At 43.5% G+C, this 19,523-nt stretch overlaps 1 protein-coding gene across 4 annotated transcripts in view; it reads left to right on the top strand.

Annotated features, from left to right (window-relative positions):
* The first annotated feature begins 13,151 nt into the window (after nucleotides 1-13,151).
* Nucleotides 13,152-19,523, top strand: part of LOC126251895 (uncharacterized) — a 247,780-nt gene continuing 241,408 nt past the window's right edge. For all 4 annotated transcript variants that reach the window (XM_049952609.1, XM_049952610.1, XM_049952608.1 and 1 more), the window contains exon 1: nucleotides 13,152-13,389. The gene's annotated coding sequence lies outside the window, so the exon portion shown is untranslated. The remainder of the gene's footprint in view (nucleotides 13,390-19,523) is intronic.

Raw genomic sequence — 19,523 nt, 5'->3', positions numbered from 1 at the left:
GTGGCGATGTCCGCCCGTCATGTGTTGGCAGCTCTTTCCAGCAATCAACCATTTTAGCTTGGCCTCTACGTTTACTCGCTCATAAAACCTGTACAAATACTAAGGTCTGTTAAAGCAGAACTATCCGGTACTATCTATCTTCACTGCAGCCATATTTGGATATTTTAATTGCTTTCTACTCAAAAACAAATAACACGAACTGACCGCAGAACCTGCTGTATACTTTTAATTAAAACATTTTCACCTGTGTAATTATTAACTAAGAGGAAAAAACACCATTGTGAGATATACATTTCTCAAAGTATTGCAGGTTACGTATGGAAACAATAATAAAACAGCAGAAACCGCGAAGTATAGCGCGACATCAATTCTAAATGATATGTCCAGTAAATAGTGATGGTTTTAATACTGAATAAAAACGACGATTATGATACAGTTGAAAAGTTGTAAAAGTATATATCAGACTATATTGACGCAAAATAGATATAAAATGTTTTCAGTCACTCATTTCAAATACAGCCATTTGTTTTGAGTAGTCAGTCTTCCTGTTGTTTGATGCGGTCCGCCACGAATTCCCCTCCTGGGCCAATCTTTTCATCCCAGAGCAGCAACTGCAACCTACCTCCTCAATCATTTGCTGGATGTATGTCAATCTCTGTCTTTCTCCACAAGTTTTGACCTCCACAATCCCTCTAGTACCATGAAATTATTCCTTGATGTCGTAACATATGGCTTATCATCTTGTTCCTTCTTCTTGTCAGTCTTTTCCATAGATTCACTGCCTCGCCGATTGTGCGCAGAACCTCCTGATTCCTTACCTTATCAGTCCGCCTAAATTTTCAACGTTCCTCTACTGCACCACAACTCAAATGCTTCGATACTCCTCCGTTCCGGATTTCTCACAGCCCATCTCTCACTAATATACAATGCTGCGCTCCAAACGTACATTCCCAGAAATTTCTTCATCAAATTAAGACATATATTTCATACTAGTAGACTTCTCTTGGCCAGGAATGCCCTTTTTGCCAGTGTTTGTTTGCCTTTTATGTCCTCCTTGCTCTGTCTATCATGGATTATTTTTCTGCCTAAGTAGCAGAATTCCACAGCTTCGTCTACTTCGGGGTCCCCAATTCTGATGTTACGTTTCTCGGTATTTTCATTTCTGCTATTTCTCATTACTTTCGCCTTTCTTCGATTTACTCTCAATCCATATTCTAGAGTCATTAGCCTGATGTTTTTTCCAAGTTGTTTCTCGTAAGATGCACGGTATCTTTCTTTTCTTTCGACTGTCTGCCACGTGATTTTTCAGTATTTCTGTCACACTCCCTCACCAGTCAGACTAACTCGTGGTTTTCTGCATCGCACTTTTTGGTATAATTTGTATGACCTTTATTGATCGTACCTGCTACGTGCGACGTACGACGAACGTATCCGCTAGGACAGTGTGGCGAAACTTGGCGTTAATGGGCTATGGCAGCAGACGACCGATGCGAGTGCCTTTGCTAACAGCACGACATCGCGACGAAGTTGGACAGGTTCATAATGCAACTCAGAAGTGCTTAATATGTAACCGTTTCTTATCATAGTCAATCTTCCTCTTCCTGGCTTGGTCTGTTAAGATTGTTTAAAGCCATTCTAGTCTTATCTTCCCATTGATAATCTTCATTTGGTATTTTTTGGAATTCGATGTACGCATTCGTTTCTCTCTTCTCGTTAAGACGTCAACTCTGCTGGCATAAACTGGACTGGCATGTAAGGCAAATGACTAATAATTTCTTAAAATGTAGCTAATCAATCCATAATATGTGTCAATTATGACAATAGAGTCGCACAAAAAACACATTTAATGGAATTATTAATTTATTAATCACTTGGGTATCTAAAACAAGGTATCCTTTTCTGGCAGGTTTGGGCACCAATAGCAGCAGACTGCGTAGGGGCTATTGACACTTCAATCAAATACCTTTTGAGCATCATTTTTATTTGTTCATCTACTGCCTGCAGCTGTTTCTATGGGATTTGGTTGACGATATGAGAGTATGTTCTATGAGGAAAAACATCTAAATGAAATATATATCCTTTTACAATTTCTGGTTTTTCCTTCAATACTTTGTAATTTTTGTTCATGGAGTCTGACAACTGTCGGTTTTCTTGAATCGCAAGGTGTTCTCGGTCACTTAACTTCTGTTGTACTTGGTCTGACAATCAAATTACTTATATTACATTTACTGGAAACATCCGAGTCCATCCACTGTGCTCCATAATGAAATGTATGCTTGACCCTCTGTAGTATGTGACATGCTCACCCTTCTTCCATAGCAAGTATACTTGTATGATGGCTCCATCTGGTAAAGAACTCTGCCCACAGAGAAGTCGATTTTTACATTCCTCTCCATACACACTCATGGCCTAGAATATTGTCGACTACTAATTTATTCATCACCAGAAGTGTACATTTCATCGCTGCATGTCCTAGCTGAATGACTAACTGTGAATGTATCCTTTTTTGCTGGGACTGTGTGTCTACAGCTTCAACATGTTACAGTTTTGCCCCTGAAAGGTAGCTATCTTGGTCCTCTGAGATATCTTGTGGAATATGCTGCTAGAAATAACGTTCACCAATTCTCCAGTGTCTTAAACAACTGCAACCATAATATCCTCGACTGTAGCGTTAATCGCCAGTAACGCCACTATCGGATATTCTCATTTGCCTTTATTGATGTCTGTACATAATTCCTCCCTGATATGCTTTCCATCATCATAATGAAGAGATGGATCATACGATCATACGCTCATAGCCCCTATTCCATCCCACGATCACACCTCTGCAGCGTGCTGCACTTAGGATTAGTTTGACAGACGCTGATTATTTGAGTGGACAGAGTTCTCTACTAGCACCGACCACTGTCTGGAGTCCATTCGTATGCCAATACAGCATTTCCAGTGGAAAGTGGATGATAGTCATCTTACTGTAGTAGATAAAAAACTTTCATAAATAGATAATAACATAACACAAAATAAATATAACGATGATTGCAGTTTATAACACTACATCCATTCTTCATCGACCCTAATTAACTATCAATTGATGAAGTGTCTGAAATTCATAGAATTGGGACTTGCGCAGTCTAACGTCAGTGTACCTTTTGAATATGAAACAACTTTTATTCTTGAATAAGCAGTACTTTATTCCTATGTTTTCGATGCAATTTCTCTCATAATAATTAACTCAATTAAGCAAATTTAACATGTCATGAAAATTCCATAATGACAGCTGCCAACAATGCCTACACTATACAAATGAGTGTAGTTGCAGTAACATTATCTTTTTTCTTACGACGCATTACGATACCTAGAAAAACATTTATGTCAGCTAACTGACTCTGGCTATGGAACCTTACCCAGTTAAGCTTTCATAAAACACATCACAATACATCTGGTGTCACTTGATCACAACTTTTCGAGAAGGGGCAAAAGAAGGGGCGTACCTGAAGTCTGCGACGGGAAATTGTGTCATAGGCCAGATAGGCACCTTGGATAATGCTTTTACTTTCCAAGTGACCTCAGAAAATCGACTTTGGAGATGTGGCAAGCAGCCTATGTACGAGTGTTAGTCAAATGAAAACTTTAAATAAATTTTTTAATATTATTTATTGTGCTGAAGTGGTACAAAGCTGTATCACTTTTCAGCATAATCTCCCCCACGCTCAATGCAAGTCCTCCAGCGCTTATAAAGTGCATAAATTCCTTTAGAAAAAAGTTCTTTTGGTAGTCCGCGCAACCACTCATGCACCGCGTGGCGTACCTCTTCATCAGAGCGTCTTTGAGTGGTCCAAACATATGGAAATCACTTGCGGCAAGGTCTGGTGAGTATGGTGAATGAGGAGGACACTCAAAGTGCAGGTTTGTGATTGTTGCAACTGTTGTACAGGCAGTGTGGGGCCTTGCATTGTCATGTCGCAAAAGGACACCTGCTGACAGCAGTCCACGTCGCTTTGACTTGATTGCAGGCCGCAGATGATTTTTTAGGAGATCTGTGTATGATGCACTGGTGACAGTGCTCCCTCTACGCATGTAATGCTCCGAAATGACGCCTTTTTCGTCCCAAAAGAGAGTCAGCATAACCTTCCCTGCTGATGGTTCTGTTAGAAACTTCTTTGGTTTTGGTGATGAGGAATGGCGCCATTCCTTGCTCGCTCTCTTCGTTTCCGGTTGGTGGAAATGAACCCAGGTTTCATCCCCAGTAACGATTCTTGCAAGGAAGCCACGACCTTCTCGTTCAAAGCGCCGAAGAAGTTCTTCACAAGCATCAACACGTCGTTCTCTCATTTCAGGAGTCAGCTGCCGTGGCACCCATCTTGCAGACACTTTGTGAAACTGGAGCACATCATGCACAATGTGGTGTGTTGACCCATGACTAATCTGCAAACATGCTGCAACGTCATTCAGTGTCACTCGGCGGTTTTCCTTCAGTATGGCTTCAACTGCTGCGATGTTCTGTGGAGTCACAACTCGTTGTGCCTGACCTGTACGACGAGCATCTTCCACTGAAGTCACACCATTTGCGAACTTCCTACTCCATTCGTAGACTTGCTGCTGTGACAAACATGCATCACCGTACTGAACCTTCATTCGTCGATGAATTTCAATAGGTTTCACACCTTCACTACGCAAAAACCGAATAATAGAACGCTGTTCTTCCCTGGTGCAAGTCGCAAGTGGGGCGGCTATCTTTATACTGATACTGCGACAGTATGTGTGCAACTGCACTATGATGCCACCTACAGGCCATTCTGCACGCTTTTCGTAGCACGCTTACCAACTTACAGGATAATGGGGCGAAATTTCGATTTGTTATTACAAATTTAAGGTTTTCATTTGACTCACCCTCGTAGAAGGAAAATCCTCCATGGCGTGGCCAGGGCGGCTTGGCCATCTTTTGACAATGTTCGTGTGTGCGGAGAGTATTAGGTCCCTTGCCCGTCGTGACGAATTCGTTTTACCTGCACAAAGACTCGCCAGGCGTAGCTTGAGCCGAAGACTGTTGCGAGGTAAAAACAGGTATTGAGATACCAGACAAAAATTTATTCGGAGGAGGTCCGTAACTTTTTTAGTTATTACAATAACCTTTATGAAAACCGTTTAAGCTGCGCAGGAAGAATACTTATTGGTTAATGACCGGCTTCATAGTGCTTGACCATTATCAGATCAGCTATAAATGTATGTCTTCCTTTACACCTGTCATACATGGAAAACATTGGACATGAAACCATCAAGCATGATAGTGGGAAAAGATTTGCACTCTGACAGCGATGAGTACATGTGGAGGCCATTTTTTTATTATCACGGTTAGTGATTTCATGGCCAGTGTTTTACTTGTATAACTGGTGTGACGTAAAACATACATTTATGGCTGATTTGATAATGGACAAGCAGTCCGAAATAGGTCATTAATCAATAAATATTCTTCGTGTGAAACTTAAGAGGTTGTCATTGTGGTTGTTGTAATCAAAAAAATTTATTCTCTTGTAGACAGTAAGAACTGCCTATACTCTGCCTAAATCAGGATATATAGCTAAACATACAGTCGGGAGACGGGATGAAGGACACTTGATGTACTGATCTTCTACAATTGTTTCTGCTAGTGATTTCTGCCTTGTACACTCCCTTCGTATTAGATAGAGAGGTTGATTTCAATGCCACGCCCCAGCCAAAAAATGGCGACACCGTTTTAGTATGTATACCAAACTCCGCTGAACGTGCTCCACGTGTCCTTGAGTTATGCTTTTTTGCCACCGATTCTCACCATCACTCTCACTCGTAAGGGTGTGAGGAGGGTTTTACTGTCACAGCAATTTTTTTTTCAAGGTTACAAATGATAAGTGTGCCCCTTTCGATAGAAGTTTCTTCAGTTGCTACAGAGATGGGATGGTAATTCACTTTCTATGCAGCACCCTATTACACATTATTGTGTATAGCCTAAACCCTACCCAACAGCCGAACTGTTGCTGGGACGCCACGCTAGCACCAGGAGACCACGGTTCCCCATTGTTTTACTGAAAGCTGTTTTTAGATTACAATCGCTCATTTTCCGAAAGAAACACAGCTTGCAGAAAAGAACAGCCTATCTTTGTGAGCTGATGTCTAGATTCAGAGCACCTCTGATCTGAGGCTGGTGCTGGGCATGAAAACGTGCCATTGGTAAATTAATCAGTGATGTGACAGAGACGAAACTGCGGTGGCCGTTTTTTAGAAGCGGATAGGCGACTGGCATTGTACCGTGATGCGTTGTCTTGGCGGTATTTTGTGTGTTGGAAGGGTCCATGCTATTGGACCAGTTCTTATCCGTTTTTTGCTGTTAGAGGGCATGTAGTGGTTGGCGGGAAATGATAGCAGGGCATAGAAATCAGTGAAAATTTGTGAGTCACTAGTTATGCACGTAGGAGAGCGGATAAGGAGACACGCTGTGCTGTGGACTTTTTTTCATATGAGCCACGTACAATGGAGACGGAGATGACCGCGCAACCTAGGAAACGAATCTCTCTGGAGTTGCAGTAGTATTGCGTCCTCAGATTATCTATGGCAGAGCTATTCACATGACAGCGTCGTTGACCACGACTGCTTGTGAATAATTATGATGATCATAAGTAGCATTTCTTGGTCTGTGCTTGCAAACATCAGCACGATCGCGCGTCTAATGTCCACCATTGCTGTATTCAATGTTTGAGCCTCTTGATTAATCTGCACGTTTGCAGTCACTGTTTTCGTTTGTGGTTAACGAACATTGAGATACATGTTCAGCTCTATACGTCCGTTAGGAGGGCACACTTTCATCATTCAGTCAAGTAACCCTGGGAATCGGTGAAAATCCACTAATTAAGTTTGTAAACCATTCCACTGTCTTTCATGCTCTATGCGTCAACAACCAATCGCCAGAGCACTACAGGTGGACGACGTATAAAAACAAGTAACAGTAAACGAGGATTTTGTAAAACACACATAAGTGTAAAATATTGATGGTTTTTAAAACTCGTATGACTATTTCATATTACAGTTAAAACGTAGTCACTGATGATGCTAGGTGACACGTGAAAAAATTGTCGTGACGAAGGTGCGATGGTATGACTATGGGGCCTTGTAGAACAGCGGGTAGCGACTAGAAGTCAGCAAGGCAGATGAAGGGGGAATGGAAAAATGGGCGTATGGTGTGAGGTGGAGCGTTGTAATTAGTGTTGGAAAGAAGTGTCGGGGCGGATCTCATCGTTGGCGAGTGCGATTTGGTTAAAATTCCATCATGAGGAGTTGGATAAGGCTTGGAAGTGCTCGGAAGGTGGAATATGGATGTAGTTGTGCCACGATGTACCTGGATTGGTAGTTAGTGGGTGGGAAATTGGGTGGTAGGACTAGGTTTTGCTAAAAATGTATCGGATCCGAAGGTGCTGTAGGAAGAGAAAATGTCTGGGAGGACGATGGTTTGGTACACAATGCGAGTTGGGGAAAGTAAGCGAGGTGGAATGCATATCTTTCCAGGATTTCAAGGGATTTATAGAATTTTGGTGAGGCAGATACCCAGACAACATTCCCATAGGTTAAGATGGGGTGAATGGAGGATTTATCGATGAGGATAATTGTAGAAGGATGTAGACCCCAGGTGCGGCCTGTTAACACTTTTAGTCGGTTTTGAGCTTTGCGTTGGGTGGTAAGGTGAGGTGCGTTCCATGTTAGTTTTAATTAGTCCTAAATGCTTCACTGTGTCAGTCAGAGGGCTGGTTGGTTGTATATAGAGAGATGAAAATCTGGATGACAGAAACACGAAATGGTGCGACTAAAGATGGTCGCTTGGCTTTTCTGTGGATTTACTTTAAGTTTCCACGTATTACAGCACTCAACTAGGAGACTCAGGTGGCGTTTGAGCGAGGCGTGTGAGAGTTGAAGGATGTATGAGTTGTTAGGTAGGAGTGTCGTCAGCATATTGCAGGGGGTACGTTGGGGTGACTGTTTAGCAACGTCTACAGTCTTCAGGATGTAAAGGAGGGGTGAAAAGACAGAGCCCGAGGCACACCTGCAGCAGGATGAAAGATGCGGAAGCAGGCGTGGTTGATTGTGACATATGTACGACAGTGTTCAAGGAAGGACGCTATAAGTTTGACCTAGGAGTGCATCGGTTTGTAGATTGAAGAACAGCCCAGAATGACATACCTGGTCGAAGGCTTTTTGGATATCAAGGGAGACAAATATGACGAACTTCCGTTTATTCATTTGATGGTATACTAGGTGGATGAGTTAAAGAAGTTGGTCGTCGATGAAATAGTTGCGACGAAAGCCACATAAGGTATTGGAAATGGGTAGCAAGATGCTGATGGATTCGTTGGGTAAGAATTGTTTCAAAGATTTTGCTGAAAACTGGTTTGAGGCTGATGATCGATATGATGAAGTCTGCGAGGGTGGTTTATCAGGTTTCAGTAAAAGTAAGACTTCGGGCGTTTTCTACTGCTGTGAGTAATAACCTGTGTACAGGTTGCTACTGTAGAGTATGGCAAGAGTTTCGTAAAAGGCTCTGGGACATTCTGTGAGGTGATGGTAGGTAACTGTATTGTGGTCAGTGTTTCACTTTTTGGCATGTGTTTGTTAATGTCGTCATAACGTGCATTAAGAAGTACCTGTTTTTCATATCTTGATAGCGACTAGTTTCGGACACCTGTGTCCATTTTCAAATCATTTACAGGGTGTCTCACTTAAATCTGCCACCTCAAATGAAGGGCTTATTTCAATAGTGGTACAAGTCCATTTTTGTTCATTTTGAGATACAGAGTACTAAAGTTAAATGAGAGCTGAAAAATCTGCAGTTGAGATACCAGAAATATTCAAGCATATGTCTTCTTGCTAGAGATGAACCTTTCTTTCATTTTCTTTGGATAATTAATGTTAGAAGCAGTATAATCAGAAAAGTGGAGGTAATGGACTTGTACCACTATTGAAATAAGCCCTTCAATAATCTCTGGAACACCAATAGATATTCAAAAACGATTTTCACTAGCATGAACGGACGGCAGAGGCTTAGGAAATCCAATACTATGCGAAATTTTAAAACGTAAACATTGCGCGCCTCAGTCACGATTATCAAGAATTTTTATTCGGTAAACTCAGTCATGGTTCAACATTTTATGAGTTGAAACTTATACCCCTCTCCACCGTCTGAAACACAAATGTGACCCTTTGCTCCATATGCAATCGATGTTTATCTTCCTTACGTTATTTTTGATTTATTCATTTATTGTTGTCTGTAATAGCAATTTACACTTATACCTGTTCGTAATTTCACCAGATTGTCCAATGATGCCTAGAAAGGCGAAACGCGTCACATGTGAAGATTAAATAAACCTATCTTGCGGAACCAAGACTGTTTTTTCTGTATCTAAAAACACTGAGCAGCCAAAGAAACTAGTAAACATGCCTCATATCGTGTAGGGCCCCCGTGAGCACGCAGAAGTGCCGTAACACGACGTGGCATGGACTCGACTAATGTCTGAAGTAGTGCTTGAGAGAAATGGCACCATTAATTCTACAGGGCTTTCCATAAATCCCTAAGAGTAAGAAGGAGTGAAGATCTCTTCTGAAGAGCAAGTTGCAAGGCATCGCAGATTTGCTCAGTAATGTTGATGTCTGGGGAGTTTGGTGGCCAGCGGAAGTGTTTAAAATCAGAGAAGTGTTCCTGGAGCCACTCTGTAGCAATTCTGGACGTTTGGTGTGTCGCATTGTCCTGCTGGAATTGCCCAAGTCCGTCGGAATGCACAATGGACATGAATGTATGCAGGTAGTCAGACAGGCTGCTTGCGTACGTGTCACCTGTCAGAGTCGTATCTAGACGTATCATGTGTCCCATTCACTCCTACTTCAGACGCCCCATACCATTACAGAGCCTGCACCAGCTTGAACACTCCTCTGATGACATGCTAGGTCCATGGACTCATGAGGTCATCTCCATACCCGTGCACGTCCAACCGCTCAATACAATTTGAAACGAGACTCGTCCGTCCAGGCATCATGCTTCCAGTCATAAAGAGTCCAGCGCCGGTGTTGATGGGTCCAGGCGAGGCTTAAAGCTTTGTGTCGTGCAGACATCAAGGGTACACGAATGTGCTTCTGCTCCGAAGGCCCATATGGATGATGTTCTACATCTAGATCTACATCTACATTTATACTCCGCAAGCCACCCAACTGTGTGTGGTGGAGGACACTACGTGCCACTGTCATTACCTCCGTTTCCTGTTCCAGCCGCGTATGGTTCGCGGGAAGAACGACTGGCGGAAAGCCTCCGTGCGCTCTCGAATCTCTGTAATTTTACATTCGTGTTCTCCTCGGGAGGTATAAGTAGGGGGAAATAATATATTCGATACCTCAAGCAGAAACGCACCCTCTCGAAACGTGGACAGCAAGCTGCACCACGATGCAGAGCGCCTCTCTTGCAGCGTCTGCCACTTGAGTTTGCTAAACATCTCCGTAACGCTATCACGGTTACCAAATAACCCTGTGACGAAAGGCACCGCTCTTTTTTGGATCCCATCTATCCTCTCTGTCAACCCGGTCTGTTACGGATCCCACACTGATGAGCAATACCCAAGTATAGGTCGAACGAGTGTTTTGTAAGCCTCCTCCTTTGTTGATGGACTGCATTTTCTAAGGACTCTCCCAATGAATCTCAACCTGGCACTCGCCTTACCAGCAATTAATTTTATATGTCAGTCCACCTCAAATCGTTGCGTGCGCATACTCCCAGATGTTTTACAGAAGTTTCGTTGAATGGTTCAGACGCTGACACTTCTTGATGGCCAATCACTGAAATCTGCAGCAATTTGCGGAAGGGTTGCACTTCTGTCACATGGAACAACTCTCTTCAGTCGTCATTGGTCCCGTTCTTGCAGGATCTTTTTCCGGCTGCAGCGATGTCGGATATTTGATGTTTTACCAGATTCCTGATATTCACGAGACGGGTCGTACGGGAAGATCCCTACTTCATCGCTCCCACTGAGATGCTCTGTCCCATCACTCATGCGCTGACTATAGCACCACGTTCACACTCACTTAAACCTTAATAACCTGCCATTGTAGCAGCAGTAATAGATCTAACAACTGCGCCAGACACTTGTTGTCTTATATAAGGGTTGCCGACCATTGCGCCGTATTCTGTCTGTCTACATTTTGTTACGTCTGCCACAGACTGCCCCTGCCACGCAGACTACACTCAAGACACCCCTGTGTGCCATATGAGATACAGAAGCATTTGCAGGCGCAACCAAGAGGAAAACAATTCTTCAAAAATAAACATAACTTGCTAGAGACTAATGCGAACATTTTTCTGCAGAGGTCGCCTCACAGACACAGGGAAAGTTGGAGTACTCCGCCGACTTCCGCCGGCTTTATAAGGCCAGCGCAGAAGCAGTACAGCCAGTTCCTCACCGCGCTAGGACCAGCTCCGATGGACCTCACCGACGCTCTTGATGAATAGTCGTCTACATGTTATTTGTTTTCTTTGTGTGAATACAGGGTGTTACAAAAAGGTACGGCCAAACTTTCAGGAAACATTCCTCACATACAAAGAAGGAAAAGATGTTATGTGGACATGTGTCCAGGAACGCTTAATTTCCATATTAGAGCTCATTTTAGTTTCGTCAGTATGTACTGTACTTCCTCGATTCACCGCCATGATTTCATACGCGATACTCTACCTGTGCTGCTAGAACATGTGCCTTTACAAGTACGACACAACATGTGGTTCATGCACGATGGAGCTCCTGCACATTTCAGTCGAAGTGTTCGTACGCTTCTCAACGACAGATTCGGTGACCGATGGATTGGTAGAGACGGACCAATTCCATGGCCTCCACGCTCTCCTGACCTCAACCCTCTTGACTTTCATTTATGGGGGCATTTGAAAGCTCTTGTCTACGCAACCCCGGTACCAAATGTAGAGACTCTTCGTGCTCGTATTGTGGACGGCTGTGATACAATACGCCATTCTCCAGGGCTGCATCAGCGCATCAGGGATTACATGCGACGGAAGGTGGGTGCATGTATCCTCGCTAACGGAGGACATTTTGAACATTTCCTGTAACAAAGTGTTTGAAGGCACCCTGGTACGTTCTGTTGCTGTGTGTTTCCATTCCATGATTAATGTGATTCGAAGAGAAGTAATAAAATGAGCTCTAACATGGAAATTAAGCGTTTCCGGACACATGTCCACATAACATGTTTTCTTTCTTTGTGTGTGAGGAATGTTTCCTGAAAGTTTGGCCGTACCTTTTTGCAACACCCTGTATAGTGATTGTTCGAGAAGTGTAGTTCAGTTTCAATAAACGACATAATACTGAGTGTTCTACAATCACCACTGAAGAATACACAGTATTGTAGAACACTCAGTATAACGTCGTTTATTGAAACTGAACTACACTTCTCGAACAATCACTATATACACACAAAGAGAACAAATAACATGTAGATGACTATTCATCAACAGCGTCGGTGAGGTCTGTGGAGCTGGTCCTAGCTCGGCGAGGAACTGGCTGTACTGCTTCTGCGCTGGCCTTACAAAGCCGGTGGAGGTCGGCGGAGTACTCCAACTTTCCCTGTGTCTGCGAGGCGACCTCTGCAGAAAAAGGTTCGCATTAGTCTCTAGCAAGTTCTGTTTATTTTGAAGAATTGTTTTCCTCTTGGTTGCGCCTGCAAGTGCTTGTGTAATATGGTACACAGGGGTGTCTTGACTGTAGTCTGCCTGGCAGGGGCCGTCTCTGGCAGACGTACACATATCTTTGTATTTGAACAGGCAAGCCTAAAGCAGTTTCTTTGGCGGTTCAGTGTCAAATAAATTGGTCTTCTGTTTTGAGGTGTTGACTTTCCCGTCGCGCTTCGTAGCCGCGGGTCAGTTCGAGCGAAACCGTGCGCCGTCGTATCGGGGAAGTGAGTGAGCGCAGGAGAAGAACGGCGTAGCCACAAACGGGTCGGTGACGTCAGCGTCGGCGGTCCAGCCGAGGCGTCGCCGAGAGGTGGCGGCGGCCGTCAGGTGGAAAGCACCTCGCGATGACGCGGCGGTGTGCCCGCCAGCGCACAGCTGGCGGCCGGCCTTGCGGCCTCCAGATAACCGGGCGGCAGGCGGCGGGCGGCGCGCGGCCAGCCAGTCGCGAAAGCCACGCCGGCGCAGCCTGACCAGCACGGCCGTGCGGCGCCAGCCAGCATCCACTCCGCCACTCCGGCCGCTCGTTACTCTGCCACTACTCCGCGCAGTGACTTCTCGCAGTGCAAACTGACCACAGTGACAGTGTTTCAGCGGTTGACGGTCAACGGCAGAAGAAGCACAACGCCCGACAACTGATAGTGAAATTCCGTGAAAAAGAGGTAAGAAGTGTCTGTACTAACGGATGTTGCCCGACAAAAGAGTGTGCTGACCGGACGCGCCCTGGTTGTGTTAGTAAGAAGCGGCACGCTCAATTAAAATGAGTATATGAGTATTGTATTGTATGTTAACCGGGGACCAAGAAACGACGGAGGGGCTCCGTCCCCGCCGCAGCCGCAGTGGTCCACAACCCCACGACGACTACTGCAGTCCACTTAACCCTTGTGCGGTTCGCCCCCCCCCCTCCCCCCTAGGGAACGTCTCACACCAGACGAGTGTAGCCCCTATGTTTGCGTGGTAGAGTGGTGGTGTACGCGTACGTGGAGAACTTGTTTGCGTAACGATCGTCGACATAGTGTAACTGAGGCGGAATAAGGGGAACCAGCCCGCATTCGCCGAGGCAGATGGAAAACCTCCTAAAAACCATCCACAGACTGGCCGGTTCACCGGACCTCGACACAAATCCGCCGGGCAGATTCGTGCTGGGGACGAGGTGCTCCTTCCCGCCCGGAAAGCCGTGCGTTAGAACGCACGGCCAACCGGGCAGGCAAAATGAGTATGCTTTTTACCAGCCATCGGTATTCCACGAGGAGTATTCGGTAACTAAGGGCCGTTTGCTTAAACAGTGGTTTTCAGTTACGATTCAAGTGCAGTGTCTGGTGTTGTGCGGGATCCACCACCGGAGCGTTAGTTACTTAGTTTAAGGTTCCATGGATCACTTTGCACAATAAAACGTAATAGTGCGGGAGGAGTCAAAATGGTTCAAATGGCTCTGAGCACTATGGGACTTAACATCTGAGGTCACCAGTCACCTAGACTTAGAAATAATTAAACCTAACTAACGTAAGTACATCACACACATCCATGCCCGAGACAGGATCCGAATCTGCGACCGTAGCAGCAGCGCGGTTCCGGACTGAAGCGCCTAGAACGTCTCGGCCACAGCGGCCGGCCGAGAAGAATTATTTTACGTTCACATTACAAATTAATTTTGTACATAAGCCTACATGCTGAACATTTCTAATGGCTTTTTTAAATGACAAAAGATAAAAATGATATACAAATGTAAGTTAGAACTTCCTTCCCCGCCACCTTTTACACAATACAATAATAGAAATTCTTCTGCGCAGTAAAAGGTGAAACTTTCTCAGTTTGTTTCCAAATTTTACTTTGCTGTTGGTCAGATATTTTATATCACTGGGTAAGCGATCAAAAAATTTTTGTAGCGGAATTGTGCACCCCTTTTCGTGGTACACATCACCTTAAAGTGGAGTAATGAATGTCATTTTTCCTTCTGGTATTGTAGTTATCTACATCATTGCTCGTTTTGAACCATTTAAATTATTTGCAACAAACTTCATGAGGGAATAAACAGTCAGAATGTGTAACTCCTTAAACAGGCGTCTACAAGAGCGCCACATAGTATCCTTAGAGCACGTTTTCGGGCAACGAAGACTTTCTTTCTTAAAAATGAGTTATTCCAGAACGCTATTCCAAAATATGTCACCTTACTGTGTAGTCACTCCCCGAGATTTGCAATGATTCCAAGTGCAAATGATGCTGGACAAAGCTGTTTTAGGACTTCCGACATGTGATTTCTCCAGTTTAAATTCTCAGCGAGATGGACACCTGCGAATTTTGATGTTTCCACCGTATTTATTACTTTATCATCACGTGTTACACTTACCCTAAGTGTAGTACCCCTAGATGCGCAGAAAACCAGTAAGAAATACTTTTAAGGACTTAAAAAAAATGGCTCTGAGCACTATGCGACTTAACATCTGTGATCATCAGTCCCCTAGAACTTAGAACTACTTAAACCTAACTAACCTAAAGACATTACACACATCCATGCCCGAGGCAGGATTCGAACCTGCGACCGTAGCGGTCACGCGGTTCCAGACTCAAGCGCCGAGAGCCGCACGGCCACACCGGCCGGCTTTTAAAAACTTAGTTTACCATTTTTTTCTGTTTCCCTATGTATGCTTCGACTGATTACAATATCACAGCCATCCCCAAATTATCTAATTCTGCTTGTTCTATATTGGACGGAATATCGTTTGCATACATGAGGAACCGTAGTGGACCTGACCTTGAGCCTTGCAGAGCCCTATACGTGATTTCTCCCCAGTCAGAAATATGTCCCTGGACTATATTTCTTGAATTATTAAATACAACTTCCTGCATTCTTTTGGTTAGATACGACGTTATCCGTTGGTAAGCTATACCATCAACCCTATAAAACTTCAATTCATCTAGGAGAATATTGTGATTCACACAGTCAAATCCCTCAGACAAGCCGCAGTAAATGCCAACCGACGCTATTTTGTATTGTTGCTCAGGTGAGACACTGTTCTAGAATACATCAACTTCTCAAACATTTTGGAAAATGATATCAGCAGCCTCTTATCGCCATATACGTTGCGGCGCATTCTTCGGCCTTCAAATAGTTCAAATGGCTCAAATGGCTCTGAGCACCATGGGACTTAACTTCTGAGATCATCATTACCCTAGAACTTAGAACTACTTAAACCTAACTAACGTAAGTACATCACACACATCCATGTCCGAGGCAGGATTCGAACCTGCGACCGTTGCGGTCCAGACTGTAGCGCCTAGAACCGCTCGCCACCCCGGCCAGCCCTCGGCCTTCGGCAGGTTGTAGCACCTGCTCACGGATCGGTGCACAAACTCAAACCGAAATCATAGGAAGTTAGCGTAATGCACCTGCTGACTAGCTCAGACACTGTTGCTCATAACTGTACTGCACACATAATTGACAGGTTAATCTTGCTTCCTAATAAAGCATGACTGTATGTATTAGGGTACGTGAACTGGCAGGTCAATGGACTCTGACTCCATTAAATTGCGGGATTGTGGCCACATAAACTCTGTTCCTCTTTCAATATTTCTGCCGTGTATCTTTCGGCCATCTACACTCTGAGCCAACACACTGTAGCTAGTACTCGTCCCGTCGTTCTAAGTCACAGATAGAAAAATGTCAGAGATCCAGGTCGGTGGAAAAATATACTCACAAATTGCATCTGTGGCTGTGTGGTCGATCGTTGCTAAGATAACGATGTATCGTTCTAGATGCACTGTAGCGACAGCTTTGAGAGTTTATTAGAAAAGCGCCAGATTCCATTATTTTCTCAGGATTCAAATCTCCATCTCCATTAATTTTCTTCGTCGAACGAATTTCAGTTGATTCCTTCACCACCGAGTCCCAAGATGAAGACGAAGTTAGAATTTAGACATTTTCATACCGCATAGAGTCACCGATGTCGATGCAGTTGTCGGTCACAGCCGTTTCATCACGTTGTAAGAGCCTGGTTTATCCATGGTGATTGATGCGTTTTTCATGGACTGTACGAGCCGTCTGCCCATGGCATAAGGCGAAGGAATTGAGTTCATGCGGCTACACTCTTGAATTTAATGAATCAATTATTGCGCCCCAAAAAAATTAAGATCCACAATGGATTCTGGAATTGTGAAAATCTGTGTCTGTCCTTGAGTTATTTTTGCGATGCATCATATTTGCTCCTCATTCTCTCCTCCCATCTTGGGAAAGAGAAAGAAGACACACGGAGTAAAGTCTATTAACAACAGGGGATGAGAAAGTATTGTTATTTCTTTTTTACCAATTAATGTTCTAATTTATCGATTGTGTAGGCTTTTTATTTGTCCAGGTATTGTGAAACCCAAATCATTTTTGCTTCTCAGATACTTGGCTACTTTTATGGAATCACACTCATAGGAAAAATATAAAAGTCTTCGCAGAAATTTCACAAAGTGTCGCAGAGGCAATGAAAGCAGTAAAATCTATTACTGCAGTATGAGTGAGCACAGTGAGAATCATTCTGGTTCCGTTCGGACGGTCTGTATGAATGTCGCAATTTGAAAAGCACTGAGGAATGTTTCGACGTTCTGTTACGTTTAGTTCAGTGACGTCAATGTGAATTAACCTTTAGACTTCCTTTCCGATTGTTACTGGCATTTGATTAATATTTTATGCGTTTCTACAGCTGTTTCGGGAAGTTTAAGTAAATGTTGGACTATGGCTACGCAACACGAAAGAGTTTGTGTGAAGACACCTATCACTGTTAGGATTATTTCGACTCACTCATACATTCGGTCGGACAATTCAAGTACTGTTTTTTAACTATACATTGCAGTTTCTTATATTGTTCGCGATTGATAGCAAGGTACGAAGATCGGCTTAAGCGTGTAGCCGCTGCGAGTAATCAGGAAAGCTTCGTAGCATGCAAAGCAGAGTGATCAGATAAGACTGTGAATGGAAGTGCAGCACTGGCTCTCGTCTTATGTAAGCCACGCTCGTTTTTTCCATAGTAACAAACATGAATTAAACATAACTTGCTGCTCAGCGGATGAGGCAGAATCTGATACAGTCACAGCTTCAAAGGGACGTGATCCTGCAGACGCTGTGTACAAAATATTGTATCAGGGCGTCTCATCTTCGGTACGTCGTTAACCCTCCTCTTCGTGGGCAGCGACTATCAACGACATACCATAAACACACCCACGTCATTTAATGTCATTCATACTAACATTCCATTATGAGAAGCCTGTAAATGTAGTTATCATGAAATGCGTGACTTGATACAGAATGATAAGATAGAACATTATCTAAAGCGATCGAAAATTTATTTCACATGCTCGTATAACTGATGTGGCTGAAAATTATCATTCTTCCAGCTACGCTTCTAAGGTCACTATTTATGTAGTTAATATGAAACTTGTGAAGTAAATGCAAGTAACTTCTATACTTTATTTTCGTTGGTGTTTGTATTTTATGTATTTGAGTGGTTGTCTTTGGATGTCTAAGTGCAGTACTCTGTAAGCTCTTACAAGTAACAAGCAAATATGCATAAAGAATCACATACTGCTTCGAAAGTTCGAAAACAGTTCCAAGTACCAGCTAACGCCAATACCTGAATACTTGTTGTTCATACACGTATACATCAGTTACTGACTTTTGTTCGTAAACAACTTTTAAAGGAATGTATTGGAATCCAGAAAGAATAAATTATTTTCTGTGTAAGGCTGTGCACTGTTGAGAATTGTACATTGACTTTAATATTGTGAGCCTCTGTCTATCTAAAATTTAACGAAATACTAGTAATAACATAAAGGAAGGTTTACCAATAGGATTAAAATGCAGCAAAAAACGATGCCAACGACAAGGTTCGCTGTTGACATTTCTATGTTCTGTCAGAATGGGAAATAATGACAGGCCTTGTTGAATGGAATTGTTGAATGTAATTCTGTAACGGACACTGAATACGGACTGAGAGTACACCGTAGAAAGATGAAACTAATGAGGTATTGCAGAAATGAGATTATCGGTAAATTTAACCTCAGAATTGTGAACTACATAGAAAACGAAGTGAAGGAAATCTTCTACCTTGGAAGGAAAATAAGATATGGTGGACAAAGCAAGGAGAACATAAGAAGGAGACTGCCATAGGCAAAGGGAGTATTTCTCGCCAAACGATGTCTATTAAAATCAAACAGAGGCCTTAATCTGAGGAAAAATTGTTATGAGAAAGTATCTCTGGATCACAGCTTATAATGCAAGTCAGTCGTGGATTGTGAGAAACCGGGGAAGATGAGAACTGAAGCGTTAGAGATACGCTGCTACACAAAAATGTTGAAAACTAATTAGAAAAAAGAGGTAAGAAATTAGAAAGTTTCCACAGAGCCGCAGATTTGAGGAATATGTGGATATAACTAACTAGACAGTGTGATAGAGCACGTATTAAAGCATCAGAGAACAACTGCCATGGATCTAGAGGGAGCTATGGAGGGCAAAATTGTAGGAGAGGGCAGATATGGGAATATATACCACATATAACTAAGGATGTTAAGTGTGTCTGCTGTCAACGGCCTTGCCACAGTGGCAACACCTGTTTCCGTCACACCACCGAAGTTATCGGGCTTAGATAGCACTTGGATGGGTGACCATCCGTGTATGACGAGCAGCACGCAGCCCTTGTGAGGACAATTGAGGAGCTGTTTAACTCACAAGTAGGTGCTAGGAGAGCGGTGTGATAACCACATGCCCCTCCCTATTCGCATCCTGTGATACCTGTCGGTTGGGGATGACAAGGTGGTC

Source organism: Schistocerca nitens, chromosome 4 (assembly GCF_023898315.1).
Source record: "Schistocerca nitens isolate TAMUIC-IGC-003100 chromosome 4, iqSchNite1.1, whole genome shotgun sequence".
NCBI classification, from domain to species: domain Eukaryota; kingdom Metazoa; phylum Arthropoda; class Insecta; order Orthoptera; family Acrididae; genus Schistocerca; species Schistocerca nitens.
The sequence above is the reverse complement of the archived record's forward strand: the minus strand, read 5'-3'. Positions and strand labels throughout refer to the sequence as shown.